This window comes from Heptranchias perlo, chromosome 19, assembly GCF_035084215.1.
Source record: "Heptranchias perlo isolate sHepPer1 chromosome 19, sHepPer1.hap1, whole genome shotgun sequence".
NCBI classification, from domain to species: Eukaryota; Metazoa; Chordata; class Chondrichthyes; order Hexanchiformes; family Hexanchidae; genus Heptranchias; species Heptranchias perlo.
In genome coordinates, this window is record NC_090343.1 from 46,959,343 (window position 1) to 46,979,213 (window position 19,871).

General features: G+C 44.5%; 1 protein-coding gene across 3 annotated transcripts in view; it reads left to right on the top strand.

Moving 5' to 3' along the window:
• stx16 (syntaxin 16) overlaps positions 1–19,871 on the top strand; it is a 75,376-nt gene that overhangs the window by 23,051 nt on the left and 32,454 nt on the right. The gene's annotated exons all lie outside the window — the stretch shown is intronic.

Consider the following 19,871-nt stretch of genomic DNA (forward strand, 5'->3'; position numbering starts at 1 on the left):
TTGAAGAGGACGTATTCTCTGCTGGTTGTTGGATTCTAACCATCATTTATGGTTTTGGATACAGTCAGGGTACAAAGCTAGTGTTTTACTAGAAGCGGATTCTAGGATTTGATTTGAATGTTCAATTGGATAGAATGAACTTTATGACTAAAAATGCTAACTTCTGGAAGAATCTTTTTTGTTTTTGTGCATGTGTGTGTGTGGATGGTCCTGTTGTACCCTGTGTGTAATTTGGAAGATAGTTGGGTTGTACCGTGTGTGTAATTTGGAAGATAGTTGGGTTGTACCGTGTGTGTGTGTGTGTGTAAAATTTGGAAGATAGTCCCGTTGTACTCAGTGTATAATTTGGAAGATAATTACACTGTACCGCATGCGCATGTGTGTGAGTAAGTAAGTGTGTAATTTGGAAGGCAGTCCTGCTGTACCCTGTGTGTGTGTGTGTAATTTGGAAGATGATCCCGTTGCACCGAGTGTGTTTGGAAAACAGTCCTGTTGAACCCTGTGTGTGCGTGTAAATGTATGATTTGGATGTGTGTGTGTGTGTGTGTATAATTTGGAGGACAGTCCCGTTGTGCCCTGTGTGTGTAATTTGGAGGACAGTCCCGTTATACCCTGTCTGTGTAATTTGGAAGACAGTCCCGTTATACCCTGTGTGTGTAAATTGGAAGACAGTCCCGTTATACCCTGTCTGTGTAATTTGGAAGACTGTACCGTTATATCCTGTGTGTGTAATTTGGAAGACAGTCCCGTTATACCCTGTGTGTGTAAGTTGGAAGACAGTCCCGTTATACCCTGTGTGTGTAAGTTGGAAGACAGTCCCGTTATACCCTGTGTGTGTAATTTGGAAGACAGTCCCGTTGTACCCTGTGTGTGTAATTTGGAAGGCAGTCCCGTTGTACCCTGTGTGTGTAATTTGGAAGACAGTCCCGTTATACCCTGTGTGTGTAATTTGGAAGACAGTCCCGTTATACCCTGTCTGTGTAAATTGGAAGACAGTCCCGTTATACCCTGTGTGTGTAATTTGGAAGACAGTCCCGTTATATCCTGTGTGTGTAATTTGGAAGACAGTCCCGTTATACCCTGTCTGTGTAATTTGGAAGACTGTCCCGTTATACCCTGTCTGTGTAATTTGGAAGACTGTCCCGTTATACCCTGTGTGTGGAAATTGGAAGACAGTCCCGTTATACCCTGTGTGTGTAAATTGGAAGACAGTCCCGTTATACCCTGTGTGTGCAAATTGGAAGACAGTCCCGTTATACCCTGTATGTGTAATTTGGAAGACAGTCCCGTTATACCCTGTGTGTGCAAATTGGAAGACAGTCCCGTTATACCCTGTATGTGTAATTTGGAAGACAGTCCCGTTATACCCTGTCTGTGTAATTTGGAAGACAGTCCCGTTATACCCTGTCTGTGTAAATTGGAAGACTGTCCCGTTATACCCTGTCTGTGTAAATTGGAAGACTGTCCCGTTATACCCTGTCTGTGTAATTTGGAAGACAGTCCCGTTATACCCTGTCTGTGTAAATTGGAAGACTGTCCCGTTATATCCTGTGTGTGTAATTTGGAAGAGAGTCCCGTTATACCCTGTCTGTGTAATTTGGAAGACAGTCCCGTTATACCCTGTCTGTGTAAATTGGAAGACAGTCCCATTATACCCTGTCTGTGTAAATTGGAACACAGTCCCGTTATACCCTGTCTGTGTAAATTGGAAGACTCCCGTGAAACCCTGTGTGTGTAAATTGGAAGACAGTCCCGTTATACCCTGTGTGTGTAAATTGGAAGACTCCCGTTATACCCTGTGTGTGTAAATTGGAAGACAGTCCCGTTATACCCTGTGTGTGTAATTTGGAGGACAGTCCCGTTATACCCTGTCTGTGTAATTTGGAAGACAGTCCCGTTATACCCTGTGTGTGTAAATTGGAAGACAGTCCCGTTATACCCTGTCTGTGTAATTTGGAAGACAGTCCCGTTCTACCCTGTGTGTGTAAATTGGAAGACAGTCCCGTTATACCCTGTGTGTGTAAATTGGAAGACAGTCCCGTTATACCCTGTGTGTGTAAATTGGAAGACAGTCCCGTTATACCCTGTGTGTGTAAATTGGAAGACAGTCCCGTTATACCCTGTGTGTGTAATTTGGAGGACAGTCCCGTTATACCCTGTGTGTGTAAATTGGAAGACAGTCCCGTTATACCCTGTGTGTGTAAATTGGAAGACAGTCCCGTTATACCCTGTCTGTGTAATTTGGAAGACAGTCCCGTTCTACCCTGTGTGTGTAATTTGGAAGACTGTACCGTTATATCCTGTGTGTGTAATTTGGAAGACAGTCCCGTTATACCCTGTGTGTGTAAGTTGGAAGACAGTCCCGTTATACCCTGTGTGTGTAAGTTGGAAGACAGTCCCGTTATACCCTGTGTGTGTAATTTGGAAGACAGTCCCGTTGTACCCTGTGTGTGTAATTTGGAAGGCAGTCCCGTTGTACCCTGTGTGTGTAATTTGGAAGACAGTCCCGTTATACCCTGTGTGTGTAATTTGGAAGGCAGTCCCGTTGTACCCTGTGTGTGTAATTTGGAAGACAGTCCCGTTATACCCTGTGTGTGTAATTTGGAAGACAGTCCCGTTATACCCTGTCTGTGTAAATTGGAAGACTGTCCCGTTATACCCTGTGTGTGTAATTTGGAAGACAGTCCCGTTATATCCTGTGTGTGTAATTTGGAAGACAGTCCCGTTATACCCTGTCTGTGTAATTTGGAAGACAGTCCCGTTATACCCTGTGTGTGTAAATTGGAAGACAGTCCCGTTATACCCTGTGTGTGCAAATTGGAAGACAGTCCCGTTATACCCTGTGTGTGTAAATTGGAAGACAGTCCCGTTATACCCTGTGTGTGCAAATTGGAAGACAGTCCCGTTATACCCTGTGTGTGCAAATTGGAAGACAGTCCCGTTATACCCTGTATGTGTAATTTGGAAGACAGTCCCGTTATACCCTGTCTGTGTAATTTGGAAGACAGTCCCGTTATACCCTGTCTGTGTAATTTGGAAGACAGTCCCGTTATACCCTGTCTGTGTAAATTGGAAGACTGTCCCGTTATACCCTGTCTGTGTAATTTGGAAGACAGTCCCGTTATACCCTGTCTGTGTAAATTGGAAGACTGTCCCGTTATATCCTGTGTGTGTAATTTGGAAGACAGTCCCGTCATACCCTGTCTGTGCAATTTGGAAGACAGTCCCGTTATACCCTGTCTGTGTAATTTGGAAGACAGTCCCGTTATACCCTGTCTGTGTAAATTGGAAGACAGTCCCATTATACCCTGTCTGTGTAAATTGGAACACAGTCCCGTTATACCCTGTCTGTGTAAATTGGAAGACTCCCGTGAAACCCTGTGTGTGTAAATTGGAAGACAGTCCCGTTATACCCTGTGTGTGTAAATTGGAAGACTCCCGTTATACCCTGTGTGTGTAAATTGGAAGACAGTCCCGTTATACCCTGTGTGTGTAATTTGGAGGACAGTCCCGTTATACCCTGTCTGTGTAATTTGGAAGACAGTCCCGTTATACCCTGTCTGTGTAAATTGGAAGACTGTCCCGTTATACCCTGTCTGTGTAATTTGGAAGACAGTCCCGTTATACCCTGTGTGTGTAAATTGGAAGACAGTCCCGTTATACCCTGTCTGTGTAATTTGGAAGACTGTCCCGTTATACCCTGTCTGTGTAATTTGGAAGACTGTACCGTTATATCCTGTGTGTGTAATTTGGAAGACAGTCCCGTTATACCCTGTGTGTGTAAATTGGAAGACAGTCCCGTTGTACCCTGTGTGTGTAATTTGGAAGGCAGTCCCGTTGTACCCTGTGTGTGTAATTTGGAAGACAGTCCCGTTATACCCTGTGTGTGTAATTTGGAAGGCAGTCCCGTTGTACCCTGTGTGTGTAAATTGGAAGACAGTCCCGTTATACCCTGTGTGTGCAAATTGGAAGACAGTCCCGTTATACCCTGTATGTGTAAATTGGAAGACAGTCCCGTTATACCCTGTGTGTGCAAATTGGAAGACAGTCCCGTTATACCCTGTGTGTGCAAATTGGAAGACAGTCCCGTTATACCCTGTATGTGTAATTTGGAAGACAGTCCCGTAATACCCTGTCTGTGTAATTTGGAAGACAGTCCCGTTATACCCTGTGTGTGCAAATTGGAAGACAGTCCCGTTATACCCTGTGTGTGCAAATTGGAAGACAGTCCCGTTATACCCTGTGTGTGCAAATTGGAAGACAGTCCCGTTATACCCTGTGTGTGCAAATTGGAAGACAGTCCCGTTATACCCTGTGTGTGTAAATTGGAAGACAGTCCCGTTATACCCTGTCTGTGTAATTTGGAAGACAGTCCCGTTATCCCCTGTGTGTGTAAATTGGAAGACAGTCCCGTTATACCCTGTGTGTGCAAATTGGAAGACAGTCCCGTTATACCCTGTGTGTGCAAATTGGAAGACAGTCCCGTTATACCCTGTATGTGTAATTTGGAAGACAGTCCCGTTATACCCTGTCTGTGTAATTTGGAAGACAGTCCCGTTATATCCTGTCTGTGTAATTTGGAAGACAGTCCCGTTATACCCTGTGTGTGTAAATTGGAAGACAGTCCCGTTATACCCTGTCTGTGTAATTTGGAAGACTGTCCCGTTATACCCTGTCTGTGTAATTTGGAAGACTGTACCGTTATATCCTGTGTGTGTAATTTGGAAGACAGTCCCGTTATACCCTGTGTGTGTAAGTTGGAAGACAGTCCCGTTATACCCTGTGTGTGTAAGTTGGAAGACAGTCCCGTTATACCCTGTGTGTGTAATTTGGAAGACAGTCCCGTTGTACCCTGTGTGTGTAATTTGGAAGGCAGTCCCGTTGTACCCTGTGTGTGTAATTTGGAAGACAGTCCCGTTGTACCCTGTGTGTGTAATTTGGAAGACAGTCCCGTTATACCCTGTGTGTGTAATTTGGAAGGCAGTCCCGTTGTACCCTGTGTGTGTAATTTGGAAGACAGTCCCGTTATACCCTGTGTGTGTAATTTGGAAGACAGTCCCGTTATACCCTGTCTGTGTAAATTGGAAGACTGTCCCGTTATACCCTGTGTGTGTAATTTGGAAGACAGTCCCGTTATATCCTGTGTGTGTAATTTGGAAGACAGTCCCGTTAGACCCTGTCTGTGTAATTTGGAAGACAGTCCCGTTATACCCTGTGTGTGTAAATTGGAAGACAGTCCCGTTATACCCTGTGTGTGCAAATTGGAAGACAGTCCCGTTATACCCTGTGTGTGCAAATTGGAAGACAGTCCCGTTATACCCTGTCTGTGTAAATTGGAAGACAGTCCCGTTATACCCTGTCTGTGTAATTTGGAAGACAGTCCCGTTATACCCTGTCTGTGTAAATTGGAAGACTGTCCCGTTATACCCTGTCTGTGTAATTTGGAAGACAGTCCCGTTATACCCTGTCTGTGTAAATTGGAAGACTGTCCCGTTATATCCTGTGTGTGTAATTTGGAAGACAGTCCCGTCATACCCTGTCTGTGCAATTTGGAAGACAGTCCCGTTATACCCTGTGTGTGTAATTTGGAAGACAGTCCCGTTATACCCTGTCTGTGTAAATTGGAAGACAGTCCCATTATACCCTGTCTGTGTAAATTGGAACACAGTCCCGTTATACCCTGTCTGTGTAAATTGGAAGACTCCCGTGAAACCCTGTGTGTGTAAATTGGAAGACAGTCCCGTTATACCCTGTGTGTGTAAATTGGAAGACTGTCCCGTTATACCCTGTGTGTGTAAATTGGAAGACTGTCCCGTTATACCCTGTGTGTGTAAATTGGAAGACTCCCGTTATACCCTGTGTGTGTAAATTGGAAGACAGTCCCGTTATACCCTGTGTGTGTAATTTGGAGGACAGTCCCGTTATACCCTGTCTGTGTAATTTGGAAGACAGTCCCGTTATACCCTGTCTGTGTAAATTGGAAGACTGTCCCGTTATACCCTGTCTGTGTAATTTGGAAGACAGTCCCGTTATACCCTGTGTGTGTAAATTGGAAGACAGTCCCGTTATACCCTGTCTGTGTAATTTGGAAGACTGTCCCGTTATACCCTGTCTGTGTAATTTGGAAGACTGTACCGTTATATCCTGTGTGTGTAATTTGGAAGACAGTCCCGTTATACCCTGTGTGTGTAAGTTGGAAGACAGTCCCGTTATACCCTGTGTGTGTAAGTTGGAAGACAGTCCCGTTATACCCTGTGTGTGTAATTTGGAAGACAGTCCCGTTGTACCCTGTGTGTGTAATTTGGAAGGCAGTCCCGTTGTACCCTGTGTGTGTAATTTGGAAGACAGTCCCGTTATACCCTGTGTGTGTAATTTGGAAGGCAGTCCCGTTGTACCCTGTGTGTGTAATTTGGAAGACAGTCCCGTTATACCCTGTGTGTGTAATTTGGAAGACAGTCCCGTTATACCCTGTGTGTGTAAATTGGAAGACTGTCCCGTTATACCCTGTGTGTGTAATTTGGAAGACAGTCCCGTTATACCCTGTCTGTGTAATTTGGAAGACAGTCCCGTTATACCCTGTGTGTGCAAATTGGAAGACAGTCCCGTTATACCCTGTGTGTGCAAATTGGAAGACAGTCCCGTTATACCCTGTCTGTGTAATTTGGAAGACAGTCCCGTTATACCCTGTCTGTGTAATTTGGAAGACAGTCCCGTTATACCCTGTCTGTGTAAATTGGAAGACTGTCCCGTTATACCCTGTCTGTGTAATTTGGAAGACAGTCCCGTTATACCCTGTGTGTGTAAATTGGAAGACAGTCCCGTTATACCCTGTCTGTGGAATTTGGAAGACTGTCCCGTGATACCCTGTCTGTGTAATTTGGAAGACTGTACCGTTATATCCTGTGTGTGTAATTTGGAAGACAGTCCCGTTATACCCTGTGTGTGTAATTTGGAAGACAGTCCCGTTATACCCTGTCTGTGTAAATTGGAAGACAGTCCCGTTATACCCTGTCTGTGTAATTTGGAAGACACAGGGTATAACGGGACTGTCTTCCAATTTACACACACAGGATATAACGGGACTGTCTTCCAATTTACACACACAGGATATAACGGGACAGTCTTCCAATTTACACAGACAGGGTATAACGGGACTGTCTTCCAAATTACACACACAGGGTATAACGGGACTGTGTGTAATTTGGAAGACAGTCCCGTTATACCCTGTCTGTGTAAATTGGAAGACTGTCCCGTTATACCCTGTGTGTGTAAATTGGAAGACAGTCCCGTTATATCCTGTGGGTGTAAATTGGAAGACAGTCCCGTTATACCCTGTCTGTGCAAATTGGAAGACAGTCCCGTTATACCCGTGTGTGTAAATTGGAAGACAGTCCCGTTATATCCTGTGTGTGCAAATTGGAAGACAGTCCCGTGATACCCTGTCTGTGTAAATTGGAAGACAGTCCCGTTATACCCTGATGTGGAGATGCCGGTGATGGACTGGGGTTGACAATTGTAAACAATTTTACAACACCAAGTTATAGTCCAGCAATTTTATTTTAAATTCACAAGCTTTCGGAGGCTTCCTCCTTCGTCAGGTGAACGATGTGAAAAAAAAACATCGTTCACCTGACGAAGGAGGAAGCCTCCGAAAGCTTGTGAATTTAAAATAAAATTGCTGGACTATAACTTGGTGTTGTAAAATTGTTAACGTTATACCCTGTGTGTGTAAATTGGAAGACAGTCCCGTTATACCCTGTGTGTGTAAATTGGAAGACAGTCCCGTTGTACCCTGTGTGTGTAAATTGGAAGACAGTCCCGTTATACCCTGTGTGTGTAAGTTGGAAGACAGTCCCGTTATACCCTGTGTGTGTAATTTGGAAGACAGTCCCGTTGTACCCTGTGTGTGTAATTTGGAAGGCAGTCCCGTTGTACCCTGTGTGTGTAATTTGGAAGACAGTCCCGTTATACCCTGTGTGTGTAATTTGGAAGGCAGTCCCGTTGTACCCTGTGTGTGTAATTTGGAAGACAGTCCCGTTATACCCTGTGTGTGTAATTTGGAAGACAGTCCCGTTATACCCTGTGTGTGTAAATTGGAAGACTGTCCCGTTATACCCTGTGTGTGTAATTTGGAAGACAGTCCCGTTATACCCTGTCTGTGTAATTTGGAAGACAGTCCCGTTATACCCTGTGTGTGCAAATTGGAAGACAGTCCCGTTATACCCTGTATGTGTAATTTGGAAGACAGTCCCGTTATACCCTGTCTGTGTAATTTGGAAGACAGTCCCGTTATACCCTGTCTGTGTAAATTGGAAGACTGTCCCGTTATACCCTGTCTGTGTAATTTGGAAGACAGTCCCGTTATACCCTGTGTGTGTAAATTGGAAGACAGTCCCGTTATACCCTGTCTGTGGAATTTGGAAGACTGTCCCGTTATACCCTGTCTGTGTAATTTGGAAGACTGTACCGTTATATCCTGTGTGTGTAATTTGGAAGACAGTCCCGTTATACCCTGTCTGTGTAATTTGGAAGACAGTCCCGTTATACCCTGTGTGTGTAATTTGGAAGACAGTCCCGTTATACCCTGTCTGTGTAAATTGGAAGACAGTCCCGTTATACCCTGTCTGTGTAATTTGGAAGACACAGGATATAACGGGACTGTCTTCCAATTTACACACACAGGATATAACGGGACAGTCTTCCAATTTACACAGACAGGGTATAACGGGACTGTCTTCCAAATTACACACACAGGGTATAACGGGACTGTGTGTAATTTGGAAGACAGTCCCGTTATACCCTGTCTGTGTAAATTGGAAGACTGTCCCGTTATACCCTGTGTGTGTAAATTGGAAGACAGTCCCGTTATACCCTGTCTGTGCAAATTGGAAGACAGTCCCGTTATACCCGTGTGTGTAAATTGGAAGACAGTCCCGTTATATCCTGTGTGTGCAAATTGGAAGACAGTCCCGTTATACCCTGTCTGTGTAAATTGGAAGACTGTCCCGTTATACCCTGTCTGTGTAATTTGGAAGACAGTCCCGTTATACCCTGTGTGTGTAAATTGGAAGACAGTCCCGTTATACCCTGTCTGTGGAATTTGGAAGACTGTCCCGTTATACCCTGTCTGTGTAATTTGGAAGACTGTACCGTTATATCCTGTGTGTGTAATTTGGAAGACAGTCCCGTTATACCCTGTCTGTGTAATTTGGAAGACAGTCCCGTTATACCCTGTGTGTGTAATTTGGAAGACAGTCCCGTTATACCCTGTCTGTGTAAATTGGAAGACAGTCCCGTTATACCCTGTCTGTGTAATTTGGAAGACACAGGATATAACGGGACTGTCTTCCAATTTACACACACAGGATATAACGGGACAGTCTTCCAATTTACACAGACAGGGTATAACGGGACTGTCTTCCAAATTACACACACAGGGTATAACGGGACTGTGTGTAATTTGGAAGACAGTCCCGTTATACCCTGTCTGTGTAAATTGGAAGACTGTCCCGTTATACCCTGTGTGTGTAAATTGGAAGACAGTCCCGTTATATCCTGTGTGTGTAAATTGGAAGACAGTCCCGTTATACCCTGTCTGTGCAAATTGGAAGACAGTCCCGTTATACCCGTGTGTGTAAATTGGAAGACAGTCCCGTTATATCCTGTGTGTGTAAATTGGAAGACAGTCCCGTTATACCCTGTCTGTGTAAATTGGAAGACAGTCCCGTTATATCCTGTCTGTGTAAATTGGAAGACAGTCCCGTTATATCCTGTGTGTGTAAATTGGAAGACAGTCCCGTTATACCCTGTGTGTGTAATTTGGAAGACAGTCCCGTTATACCCTGTGTGTGTAATTTGGAAGACAGTCCCGTTATACCCTGTCTGTGTAATTTGGAAGACTGTCCCGTTATACCCTGTCTGTGTAATTTGGAAGACAGTCCCGTTATACCCTGTCTGTGTAAATTGGAAGACTGTCCCGTTATATCCTGTGTGTGTAATTTGGAAGACAGTCCCGTCATACCCTGTCTGTGTAATTTGGAAGACAGTCCCGTTATACCCTGTGTGTGTAATTTGGAAGACAGTCCCGTTATACCCTGTGTGTGTAAATTGGAAGACAGTCCCGTTATACCCTGTGTGTGTAAATTGGAAGACAGTCCCGTTATACCCTGTCTGTGTAAATTGGAAGACAGTCCCGTTATACCCTGTCTGTGTAAATTGGAAGACAGTCCCGTTATACCCTGTGTGTGTAATTTGGAAGACAGTCCCGTTATACCCTGTGTGTGTAATTTGGAAGACAGTCCCGTTATACCCTGTCTGTGTAATTTGGAAGACTGTCCCGTTATACCCTGTCTGTGTAATTTGGAAGACTGGACCGTTATATCCTGTGTGTGCAATTTGGAAGACAGTCCCGTTGTACCCTGTCTGTGTAATTTGGAAGACAGTCCCGTTATACCCTGTCTGTGTAATTTGGAAGACAGTCCCGTTATACCCTGTATGTGTAATTTGGAAGACAGTCCCGTTATACCCTGTATGTGTAATTTGGAAGACAGTCCCGTTATACCCTGTCTGTGTAATTTGGAAGACAGTCCCGTTATACCCTGTGTGTGTAAATTGGAAGACAGTCCCGTTATACCCTGTCTGTGTAATTTGGAAGACTGTCCCGTTATACCCTGTCTGTGTAATTTGGAAGACTGTACCGTTATATCCTGTGTGTGTAATTTGGAAGACAGTCCCGTTATACCCTGTCTGTGTAATTTGGAAGACAGTCCCGTTATACCCTGTGTGTGTAAATTGGAAGACAGTCCCGTTGTACCCTGTGTGTGTAAGTTGGAAGACAGTCCCGTTGTACCCTGTGTGTGTAATTTGGAAGACAGTCCCGTTATACCCTGTCTGTGTAAATTGGAAGACAGTCCCGTTATACCCTGTCTGTGTAAATTGGAAGACAGTCCCGTTATATCCTGTCTGTGTAAATTGGAAGACTGTCCCGTTATACCCTGTGTGTGTAAATTGGAAGACAGTCCCGTTATATCCTGTGTGTGTAAATTGGAAGACAGTCCCGTTATACCCTGTGTGTGTGTGTAAATGTATGATTTGGATGTGTGTGTGTGTGTGTGTGTATAATTTGGAGGACAGTCCCGTTATACCCTGTCTGTGTAATTTGGAAGACAGTCCCGTTATACCCTGTCTGTGTAATTTGGAAGACTGTCCCGTTATACCCTGTCTGTGTAATTTGGAAGACTGTCCCGTTATACCCTGTCTGTGTAATTTGGAAGACTGTACCGTTATATCCTGTGTGTGTAATTTGGAAGACAGTCCCGTTATACCCTGTCTGTGTAATTTGGAAGACAGTCCCGTTATACCCTGTCTGTGTAATTTGGAAGACAGTCCCGTTATACCCTGTCTGTGTAAATTGGAAGACAGTCCCGTTATACCCTGTCTGTGTAATTTGGAAGACACAGGGTATAACGGGACTGTCTTCCAATTTACACACACAGGATATAACGGGACTGTCTTCCAATTTACACACACAGGATATAACGGGACAGTCTTCCAATTTACACAGACAGGGTATAACGGGACTGTCTTCCAAATTACACACACAGGATATAACGGGACTGTCTTCCAAATTACACACACAGGGTATAACGGGACTGTGTGTAATTTGGAAGACAGTCCCGTTATACCCTGTCTGTGTAAATTGGAAGACTGTCCCGTTATACCCTGTGTGTGTAAATTGGAAGACAGTCCCGTTATATCCTGTGCGTGTAAATTGGAAGACAGTCCCGTTATACCCTGTCTGTGCAAATTGGAAGACAGTCCCGTTATACCCGTGTGTGTAAATTGGAAGACAGTCCCGTTATATCCTGTGTGTGCAAATTGGAAGACAGTCCCGTGATACCCTGTCTGTGTAAATTGGAAGACAGTCCCGTTATACCCTGATGTGGAGATGCCGGTGATGGACTGGGGTTGACAATTGTAAACAATTTTACAACACCAAGTTATAGTCCAGCAATTTTATTTTAAATTCACAAGCTTTCGGAGGCTTCCTCCTTCGTCAGGTGAACGATGTGAAAAAAAAAATAAAAAAAAAACATCGTTCACCTGACGAAGGAGGAAGCCTCCGAAAGCTTGTGAATTTAAAATAAAATTGCTGGACTATAACTTGGTGTTGTAAAATTGTTAACGTTATACCCTGTGTGTGTAAATTGGAAGACAGTCCCGTTATACCCTGTCTGTGTAAATTGGAAGACAGTCCCGTTATATCCTGTGTGTGTAAATTGGAAGACAGTCCCGTTATATCCTGTGTGTGTAAATTGGAAGACAGTCCCGTTATACCCTGTCTGTGTAATTTGGAAGACAGTACCGTTATACCCTGTCTGTGTAATTTGGAAGACTGTCCCGTTATACCCTGTCTGTGTAATTTGGAAGACAGTCCCGTTATACCCTGTGTGTGTAATTTGGAAGACAGTCCCGTTATACCCTGTCTGTGTAATTTGGAAGACAGTCCCGTTATACCCTGTGTGTGTAAATTGGAAGACAGTCCCGTTATACCCTGTGTGTGTAAATTGGAAGACTCCCGTTATACCCTGTGTGTGTAAATTGGAAGACAGTCCCGTTATACCCTGTGTGTGTAATTTGGAAGACAGTCCCGTTATACCCTGTGTGTGTAAATTGGAGGACAGTCCCGTTATACCCTGTGTGTGTAAATTGGAAGACAGTCCCGTTATACCCTGTGTGTGTAATTTGGAAGACAGTCCCGTTATACCCTGTGTGTGTAAATTGGAAGACAGTCCCGTTATACCCTGTCTGTGCAAATTGGAAGACAGTCCCGTTATACCCTGTGTGTGCAAATTGGAAGACAGTCCCGTTATACCCTGTGTGTGTAATTTGGAAGACAGTCCCGTTATACCCTTTCTGTGTAATTTGGAAGACAGTCCCGTTATACCCTGTCTGTGTAATTTGGAAGACAGTCCCGTTATACCCTGTCTGTGTAATTTGGAAGACAGTCCCGTTATACCCTGTCTGTGTAATTTGGAAGACAGTCCCGTTATACCCTGTCTGTGTAATTTGGAAGACAGTCCCGTGATACCCTGTCTGTGTAATTTGGAAGACAGTCCCGTTATACCCTGTGTGTGTAAATTGGAAGACAGTCCCGTTATACCCTGTCTGTGTAAATTGGAAGACAGTCCCGTTATACCCTGTCTGTGTAAATTGGAAGACAGTCCCGTTATATCCTGTCGGTGTAAATTGGAAGACAGTCCCGTTATACCCTGTGTGTGTAAATTGGAACACAGTCCCGTTATACCCTGTGTGTGTAATTTGGAAGACAGTCCCGTTATACCCTGTGTGTGTAATTTGGAAGACAGTCCCGTTATACCCTGTCTGTGTAAATTGGAAGACAGTCCCGTTATACCCTGTGTGTGTAATTTGGAAGACAGTCCCGTTATACCCTGTCTGTGTAATTTGGAAGACAGTCCCGTTATACCCTGTCTGTGTAAATTGGAAGACAGTCCCGTTATACCCTGTCTGTGTAATTTGGAAGACAGTCCCGTCATACCCTGTCTGTGTAAATTGGAAGACAGTCCCGTTATACCCTGTGTGTGTAATTTGGAAGACAGTCCCGTTATACCCTGTGTGTGTAATTTGGAAGACAGTACCGTTATACCCTGTCAGTGCAATTTGGAAGACTGTCCCGTTATACCCTGTCTGTGTAATTTGGAATACAGTCCCGTTATACCCTGTCTGTGTAAATTGGAAGACTGTCCCGTTATATCCTGTGTGTGTAATTTGGAAGACAGTCCCGTCATACCCTGTGTGTGTAAATTGGAAGACAGTCCCGTTATACCCTGTGTGTGCAAATTGGAAGACAGTCCCGTTATACCCTGTATGTGTAATTTGGAAGACAGTCCCGTTATACCCTGTCTGTGTGATTTGGAAGACAGTCCCGTTATACCCTGTCTGTGTAAATTGGAAGACAGTCCCGTTATACCCTGTGTGTGTAAATTGGAAGACAGTCCCGTTATACCCTGTGTGTGTAATTTGGAAGACAGTCCCGTTATACCCTGTGTGTGTAATTTGGAGGACAGTCCCGTTATACCCTGTCTGTGTAAATTGGAAGACAGTCCCGTTATACCCTGTCTGTGTAAATTGGAAGACTGTCCCGTTATACCCTGTCTGTGTAATTTGGAAGGCAGTCCCGTTATACCCTGTCTGCGTAATTTGGAAGACAGTCCCGTCATACCCTGTCTGTGTAAATTGGAAGACAGTCCCGTTATACCCTGTCTGTGTAAATTGGAAGACTGTCCCGTTATACCCTGTCTGTGTAATTTGGAAGACAGTCCCGTTATACCCTGTGTGTGTCAATTGGAAGACTCCCGTTATACCCTGTGTGTGTAAATTGGAAGACTGTCCCGTTATACCCTGTGTGTGTAAATTGGAAGACAGTCCCGTTATACCCTGTGTATGTAAATTGGAAGACTCCCGTGAAAACCCTGCGTGTGTAAATTGGAAGACTGTCCTGTTATACCCTGTGTGTGTAAATTGGAAGACTCCCGTTATACCCTGTGTGTGTAATTTGGAAGACAGTCCCGTTATACCCTGTGTGTGTAATTTGGAAGACAGTCCCGTTATACCCTGTGTGTGTAATTTGGAAGACAGTCCCGTTATACCCTGTCTGTGTAAATTGGAAGACAGTCCCGTTATATCCTGTCTGTGTAAATTGGAAGACTGTCCCGTTATACCCTGTGTGTGTAAATTGGAAGACAGTCCCGTTATACCCTGTGTGTGTAATTTGGAAGACTGTCCCGTTATACCCTGTCTGTGTAAATTGGAAGACTGTCCCGTTATACCCTGTGTGTGTAAATTGGAAGACAGTCCCGTTATATCCTGTGTGTGTAAATTGGAAGACAGTCCCGTTATACCCTGTCTGTGTAAATTGGAAGACAGTCCCGTTAAACCCTGTGTGTGCAAATTGGAAGACAGTCCCGTTATATCCTGTGTGTGTAAATTGGAAGACAGTCCCGTTATACCCTGTCTGTGTAAATTGGAAGACAGTCCCGTTATACCCTGTGTGTGTAAATTGGAAGACAGTCCCGTTATACCCTGTCTGTGTAAATTGGAAGACAGTCCCGTTATACCCTGTGTGTGTAAATTGGAGGACAGTCCCGTTATACCCTGTGTGTGTAATTTGGAAGACAGTCCCGTTATACCCTGTCTGTGCAAATTGGAAGACAGTCCCGTTATACCCTGTGTGTGCAAATTGGAAGACAGTCCCGTTATACCCTGTATGTGTAATTTGGAAGACAGTCCCGTTATACCCTGTCTGTGTAATTTGGAAGACAGTCCCGTTATACCCTGTCTGTGTAATTTGGAAGACAGTCCCGTTATACCCTGTCAGTGTAAATTGGAAGACAGTCCCGTTATACCCTGTGTGTGTAATTTGGAAGACAGTCCCGTTATACCCTGTGTGTGTAATTTGGAAGACAGTCCCGTTATACCCTGTCTGTGCAAATTGGAAGACTGTCCCGTTATACCCTGTGTGTGTAAATTGGAAGACAGTCCCGTTATACCCTGTGTGTGTAATTTGGAAGACAGTCCCGTTATACCCTGTCTGTGTAAATTGGAAGACAGTCCCGTTATATCCTGTCTGTGTAAATTGGAAGACTGTCCCGTTATACCCTGTGTGTGTAAATTGGAAGACAGTCCCGTTATACCCTGTGTGTGTAATTTGGAAGACTGTCCCGTTATACCCTGTCTGTGTAAATTGGAAGACTGTCCCGTTATACCCTGTGTGTGTAAATTGGAAGACAGTCCCGTTATATCCTGTGTGTGTAAATTGGAAGACAGTCCCGTTATACCCTGTCTGTGTAAATTGGAAGACAGTCCCGTTAAACCCTGTGTGTGCAAATTGGAAGACAGTCCCGTTATATCCTGTGTGTGTAAATTGGAAGACAGTCCCGTTATACCCTGTCTGTGTAAATTGGAAGACAGTCCCGTTATACCCTGTGTGTGTAAATTGGAAGACAGTCCCGTTATACCCTGTCTGTGTAAATTGGAAGACAGTCCCGTTATACCCTGTGTGTGTAAATTGGAGGACAGTCCCGTTATACCCTGTGTGTGTAATTTGGAAGACAGTCCCGTTATACCCTGTCTGTGCAAATTGGAAGACAGTCCCGTTATACCCTGTGTGTGCAAATTGGAAGACAGTCCCGTTATACCCTGTATGTGTAATTTGGAAGACAGTCCCGTTATACCCTGTCTGTGTAATTTGGAAGACAGTCCCGTTATACCCTGTCTGTGTAATTTGGAAGACAGTCCCGTTATACCCTGTCAGTGTAAATTGGAAGACAGTCCCGTTATACCCTGTGTGTGTAATTTGGAAGACAGTCCCGTTATACCCTGTGTGTGTAATTTGGAAGACAGTCCCGTTATACCCTGTCTGTGCAAATTGGAAGACTGTCCCGTTATACCCTGTGTGTGTAAATTGGAAGACAGTCCCGTTATACCCTGTCTGTGTAAATTGGAAGACAGACCCGTTATACCCTGTCTGTGTAAATTGGAAGACAGTCCCGTTATATCCTGTCTGTGTAAATTGGAAGACAGTCCCGTTATACCCTGTGTGTGTAAATTGGAAGACAGTCCCGTTATACCCTGTGTGTGTAATTTGGAAGACAGTCCCGTTATACCCTGTCTGTGTAAATTGGAAGACAGTCCCGTTATACCCTGTCTGTGTAATTTGGAAGACAGTCCCGTCATACCCTGTCTGTGTAAATTGGAAGACAGTCCCGTTATACCCTGTGTGTGTAATTTGGAAGACAGTCCCGTTATACCCTGTCTGTGTAAATTGGAAGACAGTCCCGTTATACCCTGTCTGTGTAATTTGGAAGACAGTCCCGTTATACCCTGTCTGTGTAAATTGGAAGACAGTCCCGTTATACCCTGTCTGTGTAAATTGGAAGACTGTCCCGTTATACCCTGTGTGTGTCAATTGGAAGACTCCCGTTATACCCTGTGTGTGTAAATTGGAAGACAGTCCCGTTATACCCTGTGTGTGTAAATTGGAAGACTCCCGTGAAAACCCTGTGTGTGTAAATTGGAAGACAGTCCCGTTATACCCTGTGTGTGTAAATTGGAAGACCGTCCCGTTATACCCTGTGTGTGCAAATTGGAAGACAGTCCCGTTATACCCTGTCTGTGTAATTTGGAAGACAGTCCCGTTATACCCTGTCTGTGTAATTTGGAAGACAGTCCCGTTATACCCTGTCTGTGTAAATTGGAAGACTGTCCCGTTATACCCTGTGTGTGTAATTTGGAAGACAGTCCCGTTATACCCTGTGTGTGTAATTTGGAAGACAGTCCCGTTATACCCTGTGTGTGTAATTTGGAAGACAGTCCCGTTGTACCCTGTGTGTGTAATTTGGAAGACAGTCCCGTTGTACCCTGTGTGTGTAATTTGGAACACAGTCCCGTTATACCCTGTGTGTGTAATTTGGAAGACAGTCCCGTTATACCCTGTCTGTGTAAATTGGAAGACAGACCCGTTATACCCTGTGTGTGTAAATTGGAGGACTGTCCCCTTATACCCTGCGTGTGTAAATTGGAAGACAGTCCCGTTATATCCTGTGTGTGTAAATTGGAAGACAGTCCCGTTATATCCTGTGTGTAAATTGGAAGACAGTCCCGTTATACCCTGTGTGTGTAAATTGGAAGACTCCCGTGAAAACCCTGTGTGTGGAAATTGGAAGACAGTCCCGTTATACCCTGTGTGTGTAAATTGGAAGACCGTCCCGTTATACCCTGTGTGTGTAAGTTGGAAGACAGTCCCGTTATACCCTGTGTGTGTAATTTGGAAGACAGTCCCGTTGTACCCTGTGTGTGTAATTTGGAAGGCAGTCCCGTTGTACCCTGTCTGTGTAAATTGGAAGACTGTCCCGTAATACCCTGTGTGTGTAAATTGGAAGACAGTCCCGTTATACCCTGTGTGTGTAAGTTGGAAGACAGTCCCGTTATACCCTGTGTGTGTAATTTGGAAGACAGTCCCGTTGTACCCTGTGTGTGTAATTTGGAAGGCAGTCCCGTTGTACCCTGTCTGTGTAAATTGGAAGACTGTCCCGTAATACCCTGTGTGTGTAAATTGGAAGACAGTCCCGTTATATCCTGTGTGTGTAAATTGGAAGACAGTCCCGTTATACCCTGTCTGTGTAAATTGGAAGACAGTCCCGTTATACCCTGTGTGTGCAAATTGGAAGACAGTCCCGTTATATCCTGTGTGTGTAAATTGGAAGACAGTCCCGTTATACCCTGTCTGTGTAAATTGGAAGACAGTCCCGTTATACCCTGTGTGTGTAAATTGGAAGACAGTCCCGTTATACCCTGTCTGTGTAATTTGGAAGACAGTCCCGTTATACCCTGTGTGTGTAATTTGGAAGACAGTCCCGTTATACCCTGTGTGTGTAATTTGGAAGACAGTCCCGTTGTACCCTGTGTGTGTAATTTGGAAGACAGTCCCGTTGTACCCTGTGTGTGTAATTTGGAACACAGTCCCGTTATACCCTGTGTGTGTAATTTGGAAGACAGTCCCGTTATACCCTGTCTGTGTAAATTGGAAGACAGACCCGTTATATCCTGTCTGTGCAAATTGGAGGACTGTCCCCTTATACCCTGCGTGTGTAAATTGGAAGACAGTCCCGTTATATCCTGTGTGTGTAAATTGGAAGACAGTCCCGTTATATCCTCTGTGTAAATTGGAAGACAGTCCTGTTATACCCTGTGTGTGTAAATTGGAAGACAGTCCCGTTATACCCTGTCTGTGTAAATTGGAAGACAGTCCCGTTATACCCTGTGTGTGTAAATTGGAAGACAGTCCCGTTATATCCTCTGTGTAAATTGGAAGACAGTCCTGTTGTACCCTGTGTGTGTAAATTGGAAGACAGTCCCGTTATACCCTGTCTGTGTAAATTGGAAGACAGTCCCGTTATACCCTGTGTGTGTAAATTGGAAGACAGTCCCGTTATATCCTGTCTGTGCAAATTGGAGGACTGTCCCCTTTTCCCTGCGTGTGTAAATTGGAAGACAGTCCCGTTATATCCTGTGTGTGTAAATTGGAAGACAGTCCCGTTATACCCTGTCTGTGTAATTTGGAAGACAGTTCCGTTATACCCTGTCTGTGTAATTTGGAAGACAGTCCCGTTATACCCTGTCTGTGTAATTTGGAAGACAGTCCCGTTATACCCTGTGTGTGTAAATTGGAAGACAGTCCCGTTATACCCTGTCTGTGTAAATTGGAAGACAGTTCCGTTATACCCTGTGTGTGTAATTTGGAAGACAGTCCCGTTATACCCTGTCTGTGTAATTTGGAAGACAGTCCCGTTATACCCTGTCTGTGTAATTTGGAAGACAGTCCCGTTATACCCTGTGTGTGCAAATTGGAAGACTGTCCCGTTATACCCTGTGTGTGTAATTTGGAGGACTGTCCCGTTATATCCTGTGTGTGCAATTTGGAAAACAGTCCCGTTATACCCTGTGTGTGTAAATTGGAAGACAGTCCCGTTTTACCCTGTGTGTGTAAATTGGAAGACAGTCCCGTTATACCCTGTGTGTGTAAATTGGAAGACAGTCCTGTTATACCCTGTGTGTGTAAATTGGAAGACAGTCCCGTTATACCCTGTCTGTGTAAATTGGAAGACAGTCCCGTTATACCCTGTGTGTGTAAATTGGAAGACAGTCCCGTTATACCCTGTCTGTGTAAATTGGAAGACAGTCCCGTTATACCCTGTGTGTGTAAATTGGAAGACAGTCCCGTTATATCCTGTCTGTGCAAATTGGAGGACTGTCCCCTTATACCCTGTGTGTGTAAATTGGAAGACAGTCCC